The sequence below is a fragment of the Macrobrachium nipponense genome, chromosome 9 (genome assembly GCF_015104395.2).
Source record: "Macrobrachium nipponense isolate FS-2020 chromosome 9, ASM1510439v2, whole genome shotgun sequence".
Lineage (NCBI taxonomy): Eukaryota > Metazoa > Arthropoda > Malacostraca > Decapoda > Palaemonidae > Macrobrachium > Macrobrachium nipponense.
In genome coordinates, this window is record NC_061110.1 from 61,944,311 (window position 1) to 61,954,310 (window position 10,000).

At 34.2% G+C, this 10,000-nt stretch overlaps 1 protein-coding gene across 1 annotated transcript in view; it reads right to left on the bottom strand.

Moving 5' to 3' along the window:
- Positions 1-10,000, bottom strand: part of LOC135218446 (uncharacterized) — a 94,530-nt gene that overhangs the window by 4,464 nt on the left and 80,066 nt on the right. The window lies entirely within an intron of this gene.

Genomic DNA, 10,000 nt, shown 5'->3' on the forward strand with positions numbered 1-10,000 from the left:
ATATATATGTGTGTGTGTGTGTGTGTGTGTGTGTGTGTGTGTGTGTGTGTGTACACACACACACACACACACACACACACACACACACACACATATATATATATATATATATATATATATATATATATATATATATATATATATATAAATAATAATAATAATAATAATCTTATAATGTAAGTTTTGTAATGCAATTATGACTTTGGTAATACAAGTAATTCCCCTCAGAAACTGTGCATAATGTTGTGAAATGTATATTTTTGTGTTGAGATTCCCATATTTAAAGAACATGTTTAAGTGGTGAGAAATTTCATTTTGTAAACATGCATAAGGCAGAAAGAGGAAAAGTAGCGTAAGAGGTGCAAAGAGAGAGACTGCTTTGTCCGAGCAGAAATTACTGTTACCCAACCCCTTGAAAATAGATGAGTTAAACTAATTTTTTATCGTCCTAAGCGGTCCCGTGACGAATGTAAGGGACCTATTCATCCTCATACGTGAACGCAGACAAGGGGCCCCATACCATATATTCCTATAGAGGGATGACCTAATATGTTTTCGTCTCGACCTTGTTTGCTCACCCAAGTGGCCCCATTCGCCCTGGTGCGCCATTTTTCACGCCATAGGACAAGGCATTCGATTTCGAGACTTAACTGCATGTGTTAGGCTGTTATGCCTGTCTCTCCCTCTCTCTCTCTCGCTCTCTTGCGGGACTGTTTCATGTTTATATATAAATTGGTCACTCAATATTGCTAGCTATGTCTAATTTCTTAGTAATATACGTGTTGTTTGTGGAATCTGAGCCTAGTGTTAATATTATTATTTTTGTGAAGGCGCCCACGAAAGTGTTGAAGATGTTGAAGATTGTAACAGGCCGTTTCTTTTGAGTGAGAAGTTGCAACTGTGTATGAAAGTAATTCAAAAATATTTTGAAGTGTACTCCGAGGTTTTATTTTACAGTGTTTGGATAAAATTACTATTTTTATTCATTTTTCTTTTGCTTTATGTTTTTGACATGTCCATTTTATATGCTTAATGTTTGTATTCTCAATGCTTTAATTGTTTTCATATTATACATTGTGTTTTTGCATTCTCTTCATTTTGTTTAATTAGTTTGAATAAGTTTTGATTTTATAATTGTTTTAATCTAATTATTGTGAACTAATTTGCATTTAATTAAGTTTCTCTTCAAATCTAATTATTGCTCTATAATTTGAATTAATCATTTTCTTGATAAACTTTGGTTTAATTTCGTTTAATAATAAATTCAAGAATTAATTAAACTTTTGTTTTCAAGTAATAACAATTTCCCTGAGATTGTGAATTTCCTGTACAAATTTTGAATTTAGAAATAGATTTTTTTATTTAAAATTTTTTTGAGAGTTTCATTTACTACCAGTATAATATATTTTATTTTGTTTAGGTAGAAATATAGAGTGGTAATTGTGCTGTTTTCCTCAAATGAATCAGAACCAGTGAAATACCTAGATTAAAATGGTTGAAGGAGTGATGCCCTTTAATTAAGATTACCTCACATCTATCTTTATGAACTAAAACTGATTGTTTTCTTGACTGTTAAGTCCTATAAAGGATCACTGTTACCTTTAGAGTATTCAGTCATTTAGTATTTGTGATGAAGGGTCAGGTGTCTGGCTGTAGTGAGGTAATCAATAACCAAGTACTTGATTAAACTGTGCCCCAATTATAAAGGGTGTTCCAGACCCAACAATAATGTTGTCCAGACCCAGATCTTTGGCCGCTTCCCCCCAAGCATTCATGGTGCCCAGACCCAGATACTCTTTGGCCATTTCGTCACAATATATACATATATATATATATATATATGATATATATATATATATATATTTATATATATTGTTACGAAGTGCCAAGTATCTGGTTACCTTGCATCAAATATTACCTCACCAAAAGCCAAACACCTGAACCCTCATAACACGTTTAAACGACTGAATACACTAAAGGCAACAGTGACCCCTTAACACTTACCAGTATTGCAGAAAATCAGACTAAGTTCATCAAAACAGGTGTGAGGTAATCTTGTAAGTAATTAAATTAATCAAAGGGCATCACTCCTTCAACAACTTTAAAACTCTAAGTACTTCCCTGGTTCTAAGTCACTTCAAGTTACTTGAAGGAAAGCAAATCAATTACCACTCTATGTCTCTACCTATCATCAATATAGTCATAATCAAATATAATTATACTGGTGTAATAATTAAAACACTTATAAAAATTTTAAATACAAAAATTTATTATCAAATTCAAAATTTATAAGTGAAATTCACAATATCAGGGAAAATTACTGTTACTTGAAAACAAAGTAAAGTTTGATTAATTCTTGAATCAAATTAAGTAAAATTAAATCAAAATTAATTTATCACAAAATTCAAGAAAATTAATTCAATTGAAATTCAAAAGTGTTAGGCAATAATTGAAAATTTGAAATTAATTCACAAGTGCTAAACAACAATAAAACTTGAAAAGAATTCTAAGTAAATACAAATTAATTCACAAGTGTTAAATTTAAATGTGTAATGATAAAGCAATGAAAATAACTAAGTCAACTAAATTGTGAATGCAAACGAAAATATAAAATAAAAAGACACACTTCAATAAGAAAATGAATAAATGCACAAACAATGGAACAGACACAAACACACAAAAAAAAAAATCAGCAATGTGTAAAAGTGTAAATCTTTTTCACTCAAAACACTGTAACCAACAGTTTTTACCAAACCTTCACAACCATCGGTTATTATTTAACCACAGTTCCTATCAGTCATTAGTTAAACACAATTCCTATCCGTTATTAGTTGCAACTAATAAAAAAAATATAACACACTTTACCTTGGTATACCAATTTCTTTCTCTGCTGCAGTCTTGTCTTACACAATTTCACAAAAACCAGGCGCCGTTACGAAATAATGTCTGTTCAGATTCCACAAAAGAAACTAAATAACACTAAATAAATTCTAAGAAACATCAAACATGAAATTCTAAAATGTTACGAGTGACCAATTTACGTTACGTTAATATAATCTCAATGATGTCGAATGAGAGAGAGAGAGAGAGAGAGAGAGAGAGAGAGAGAGAGAGTGGGAGATCTAACTGCCTCGAGGTTCTATGATCGAATGAAATCTCTTCCTTCACGGAAAAGCTGGAGAGGGGCAGATGTCAAAACGTTCTTGGCACGAAAGCTTCTCGAAAGTTCTGAAATCTGACGCAATCTTACATACAAAATGTGCAACACCCACGTGGGACTTGACAAAGATATACACGTACAAGACGAGTCTGTTAAAAAAAAGAAAGACGTACCCGACTCGATTGAGACGGAGGCTGGGCGACAATTAAAATTGACATGTTTTGATGACAACGCTTGAGTCGAGCTCGCTATCAAACGCGCTGACAGAGTAGGGAAGCAAACGGATCTCGCAGACTCTAATCTTAAAGTGTCGACATAAAAGTTAAATATTCACAGTTTCGAACAGACAAAGTTCTCTCTCTTTTTACGTTATATATATATTCTTTTACAATACGTTAATGCGAAATCTGAACACACATTTTAAAACATCCTATTCTAAGCTATCTAGGAATCTGAAAAAATGTTGCACAATCTACATGACATTTCAAAGAGGGGAAAACATGCATTTTGAAAGTAGCAATATATAATATACCTCCCCCCAGATGATTTTTTATCACGGTGTTGAATCCAACGATTCGCAACGAGATAAATAATCATCAACTACATTGTTTTTGCCACTAATGTGCTGCACTCTTAAGTTATACTGTTGCAGGCACAAAGACCACCTGGTCAGTCTTTGATTGTGATTTTTTCATTTTCTGGATAAATGACAGTGGATTGTGATCAGACAATATTAAAATTTCTTCATTCCTAGGTCTATTCACATACACTTCAAATTTTTTCAATGCGGTGATTAAGGCTAAAGTTTCCTTTTCGATTGTCGAATATACTTTCTGATGTTTTTTCAGTTTTGTAGACATGAAGCACACAGGATGGTAGATATTATTTTCATCTTCTTGAAGTAGAACAGCTCCAACGCCACAGTCTGACGCATCAACTTGTATCACAAATTTCTTGTCGAAGTCTGGAGCTTGAAGTACTGGTCTTGAAGTTAAAATGGCTTTTACCTTCTCAAAGGATTCTTGACACTCTGGAGTCCAAATAAACTTAGCTTTGGGATTAGTTAAGTCTGTCAGAGGAGCTACTACGGCTGAGAAATTTGGGCAAAAACGACGATAGAAACCAGCCATGCCTAAAAATCTCTGTAGCTGTTTCCTGGTAGTAGGTGGGGTAGCCTTACGGATACTTTCTACATTAGCATTTACTAGAGCAAGAAGGCCTTTCCCAACTTCAAACCCAAGATACTGTACAGTTGCCTTTCCAAACTCACTCTTCTCTAGGTTGACTGTTAATCCTGCTTCTTGTAGTTTCTTGAAAACTTTCCTCAGAATCTTCAGATGTTCTTCCCACGTTGTAGAGTAAATCGCGATGTCATCTAGGTATACACCTACTCCTTCTATTGATCCTAGCAGTTGATCCATCACTCGTTGAAATGTTGCGGGTGCATTCATCAGACCAAACGGCAGAACAGTATACTGATATAGTCCAAAAGGAGTAATAAAAGCTGACAGCAGCTTCGCATTCTCATCTAAGGGAATTTGATAATATCCTTTCAACAAGTCTATCTTGGAAACAAACTTGGCTGTAAGGTTGAGCTGTAGTTTTAATGGGAACAGTCGTTTGCCGTTTGCTCCCTTGGTGGGTCGTCTTGTCTTTGACAGCGGCAGTCCAGGGAGGCAGCAAGCATAGATATAGACTATAGAGTGGAGAGATTGGACAGCGTATAACAGGCTCAGAGCTGCCAGACCAGTCTGTGACGTGCACTGCACCAGGCCTGGCGCCATCGCTATGCGATGGTTCTTATGTAAACAATGGCAGAATCTGTTGGGAAACTGTACTTTTTAAAACGTTTTTTCTCGGCTGTCCGTCAAGCCTGTCACATGATTTATGCACTATGTACTTCATGCAGAAAAAAAAAAGTTTAATTTTGCAGGTATATTTCTTCCACGGTTAAGCCATAAGGTTTTGTAGATATGGCAACTACATTATGGTTATTTTCTAAGCAATCTTTAAAGATAGGTAAATTATCTTTGCAGCATTTACCAAGGACAATGTGTACTATATGTAGAAATAAACATTTTAATTCTGTCTGTTGTACTTTGTATACAATTGAGCAATATAGTTGACCAATTTGTCGACGTTATGTACTTTTCTTTCCATCATAAATTTACAGAACTATTTTACTCTCTAGAGGCAGAACTAATTATTACCGTTCTTTCTTTATTCAAGGGTTAAACTGACACAATAATATTTGACAACAGTTTGGTAAAATAATTGTTATCTCCAACGCTATCATCCCACATAAACTTCATCCATAGGCATAATAATATATAATAATATTAATAACAGTTTCGATAGCCTGCTACCTAAGAGCCAATATTCACTAGTGACGTTGGTTGAAATGAGAAGTGAAACAAGCTCATCTCAAGTAAGGTCAGGTCACAATTAGGTTTTCCAGTTTGAGCCCGATTTTGGATCCCAGGATTTCAAGGCAATTAGAAAATAATCCGGGGATTCCCCGGGAAATGCAATGATCTTTTTAGACACATTTTCATTGTTAACCATTCAAAGTATGTAAATGTTTTACTCGGATTAAAAGGTGAAATCATAATAATAGGGATAATAGAACAAACAGCATTAATTTTTGTATTTGATGCTAAGAATATCAACGAATATAACTTTCAATGAGTTACACTGGCAAATTTGGTGCCATCTTGCAAAATATAAACAACTGATTCGGATTTATTTTAGTAAACATGTATTTCTTGAAATACTGAATAGCTTTGCCCAACAACTAATGATGATATACTGAAAATACTCGGTCTCCATTTGTGACACTTATTATTATCTATTTTGAAGGCTGCATCAGTGTAACAATCTAGATGTTATATATATATATATATATATATATATATATATATTATATATATATATATATATATATATATATATATATAAGTAAGAGAATACCCCAGGAAAATGATAGTCAGAAATCCAAGCGCTTTCGTCTTTACTAAGACATTGTCAAGGAACGAATGAAATACAATTGGAGAGAAAGTTATCAAGTAAACAACAAGATCAAGAATACCAGATGGTTAATGGTCAAAAGGTAAAAATTAAAATTAAAGAGATAATTCATATTTATCATTTCTCTGGACAGTTACATCAAGAAAGTTCATAAGAATGATAGAAATTTCACATTTTCAGTCTTTCGGAAATCAACTATCATTGCCTCCTTTGTTCATTACTACTCCAGTCACCATCAAAATGTTAAATTCTCTGCTTTTTCTGGGATCTTCCTAAGGGCTTTACGTGTCTGTAGCCCGCAGTTTATTAAAACTATTTATGATATTGCATTGAAACTTCAATACCCAAGGACTTTTGTAGATATGGCATGGAAAAGAGCTAGAAAAACATTTTATTTAACTAATGACAAACTTGAATTTAGTAAGCATAACATTCTAAAATTACCTTATGATGAAAGGTTTTTAGAAATTCGTAGAGCTTTAAAGCTTTTTAACAGAGATGTTGTTTTCAGTAATATTAATGTCAAGAGTTTAGTAATAAAAAATTCTCTCAAAGATCTTCCCGGCATGCATATATGAAATTCCTTGTAAAAAGTGTGATAAAGTCTATTACGGACAAACCGGTAAATCTCTTTCACAACGTCTCAAAAAGCACCAATATTCTGTGAGAACTGGGGAAATATCGTATGCATTATTCGTACATATGAGATATTTAGATCATCCTATTAACTGGAGTCAAGCAAGAACCTTAATCCCATGTAATGACACAGTTAAAAGGAATATCATTGAATCTTGTTTCATCAAGTCAAATAAGGGAAATGTTCTAAATTTAAGTCTTGGTGTATTTAAACTTGATGCCTTCATAATGAAAAAAGCTGTAAATAAATGTAAGCAACAAAATTAATATATTCAGTTTTTACATGTTTTGAACTATACGGATACTTTGTAGTTTCTGTGATATCCGATAATCCTGGATTATCTTTATAATTTTTACCCTTTTGACCATTAACCATCTGGTATTCTTGATCTTTTTGTTTACCTTATAACGTTCTCTCTAATTGTATTTCATTCGTTCTTTGACAATGTCTTAGTAAAGACGAAAGCGCTTAGATTTCTGACTATCATTTTCCTGTGGTATTCGCTTATTTAATGAAGTCACGTGCATCTACTGTGATTTTTTAATAGTATATATACATATATATATATGTGTATATATATATATATATATATATATATATATATATATATATATGTTATGCATAATGTGGATAATTGCCTAATGTGAACATTAGGCAGAAAAGTTGCCTAATCTCCATATTAGGCAATTAGTTTTGCGCAATGTTTACAAAAGGCAAATTACTTGCCTATTGTCAACATTAGGCATGATTTTCAAATTAGGCGAGGGTATTTTGCCTAATGTGAATTGAATGACGAACTTCTATAACTGGAGTGTTGTTCGAAACTTTGGGTCTGTCACTTAAACCATTATCCATTGGTCAGTGTGCTACGCTGAGGGTCCCGGATGTCGATCGTGGTCCAACAGATCCTAAAAATCTGTTAGTGGTCGTCCTCAAGGAACAAGATGGACTATACCACTGTAGGTTGTCGGGAGGGAATTCTTGGACCAAAATTTACAGCAGCTGATCTAAGTGCAATCAAACAGCCCCTGATAAAATCTGAAGAGGTTCCTGATATCTGCCTATCGATTAGAACAGCAACAGCACGAGCCACTGGTGGGCAAAGATATATACGTAAAGTGTCAATGTACTACTCAATGTACATCAGGACGATGCAGCTGCCTAAGAAAAAAATTTAAATGCAACCCGCGCTGTCACCCGGGCACAAATTTCTTACTGGACTCAACTGAACCCTGAGATCTATTGACTTATTTCTCTTTAACTGATATTGCATTAATTATGTTTGTATTTATTCAAATAAATTGGAATTCTTTAAACTGTCTCTACATTTACCATGTTGCATTCTCTTTTAACCTCCCGTGGGTTGTCTGTTGGATTAATTTCCATTTCTACACTAAACCATAATATATGTTTAGATTAGGCAGTCGTATTCACATCGGGCAAAATTGAGCTGCATAATTTGAACAACAGGCATGTTTGGCCTAATGTTAACAAATTGTAAACTTTATGCAAACTGCTTGCTTAATGTACACATAAGGCAATTTTCTGCCTGATGTTCACATTAGGCAATTATCCACATTATGCGTAACACACACACACCACACACACACACACACATATATATATATATATATATATATATACAACATATATATATATATATAATATATTATATAATAATATATATAATATATATTTTATGGAATTAATTGACTAAGTAGTAGTTATAAGTTAGATGAATACTTTGTTCTAGGTACAACTGCCCCCGGGAACAACTGCCCCCAGGACAAATTGTCCCCCGACAACTGCCCACCCCCGGGAAAATTTGCCCCCCGTAGGACTACCGCCCCCGGGAAAGGGACAAAATTGCCCCCCGTAAAACCACTGCCACTTGGACAAATGCTTTGGAATTTATTGCCATTTACGTAATTACTTTTTAGTAACTATTTATGAAGATATTCTTCCTAATTACATAATTGGTCATTTAAGAAATAATTGTATCTATTCCCTAAATTTATTACCATTTATGTAGTTATTTCCTAATTAGGTAATCGGTCGTACGAGTTAGTTAATTTCTGAAAGTTATCGCCAACTGTATAGTCAAACAAATGTTTACAAAAAAGAAAAAAAGTAAGAAGGATCCAGTGACTATTCAGAAATATAAGAAGTAACATCACCCATCATGGAGTTCGTCCGAAGTGAACGTGGCAAAATGAAGCTTATTTACGAAGGATACATCTATGTGAAGCAGAAGGAATTGGCAAATAATGTTACATCTTATGAATGTGAAAAACGCCGCCATAATAACTGTAAAGCGAAAATAAAAGTTTGTGAAAATGAAGTAGTTGGCCATGTAAATGATCACACCCATGATGTTGACCAACCCCGCCGTGAAGTCCTGTTAGTCCAACAGGAAATAAAGGCTAAAAATCTATTGCCTACCGAAGAGACTTGCACAGCAAAAATAAAAATTTCCCAAACAGTTGAGTCGATATCAAGTGGTGCTGCAACTCAACTACCACCGGTGAGACATATTCGTCGTGCAATAAGGCGCTACAAACAAGCTGCTGGTGCTCCCCACCCTCCTTCCCATCAAGCCTATCAGACATGGTCATTCCTTCCGAGTACAAGAAAACTTCTAGTGGTGAAGATTTTCTTCTTTATGATAGTGGATTGATAGAGCAGCGTCTCCTTTTATTTTCAACACCAACAAACATTAGCCTTCTGGAGAAATCAGATAATTGGTTTGGAGACGGTACCTTTAAGATTGTACCCGAGTTATTTTACCAATTGTACACTATTCATTGCTTAACTTCTGAAAGAGTTATTCCGTGTGTGTATGTTCTGCTACCAAATAAACAACAAGCAACATATGAAGATATCTACCAACAACTCCTCACTATAAATCCTAGACTTAATCCCAAGACCTTCCTAATAGACTTTGAACAAGCTGCTAGGAGTGCTATTGAAGAGATCTTCCCCAACGTAACCGTTAAAGGATGTTTTTACCACTTATCTCAAAGCATATACCGTAAGGTGCAAAATGAAGGTCTCCAAACTAAATACCAAACCGACGCCGATTTTTCCCTGCAAATACGTATGATTCCTGCTTTAGCGTTTTGTTTCCCCAGAAAAAAGTGATTGAAGCGTTTGAGAAACTACAAGAGACGTTGCCA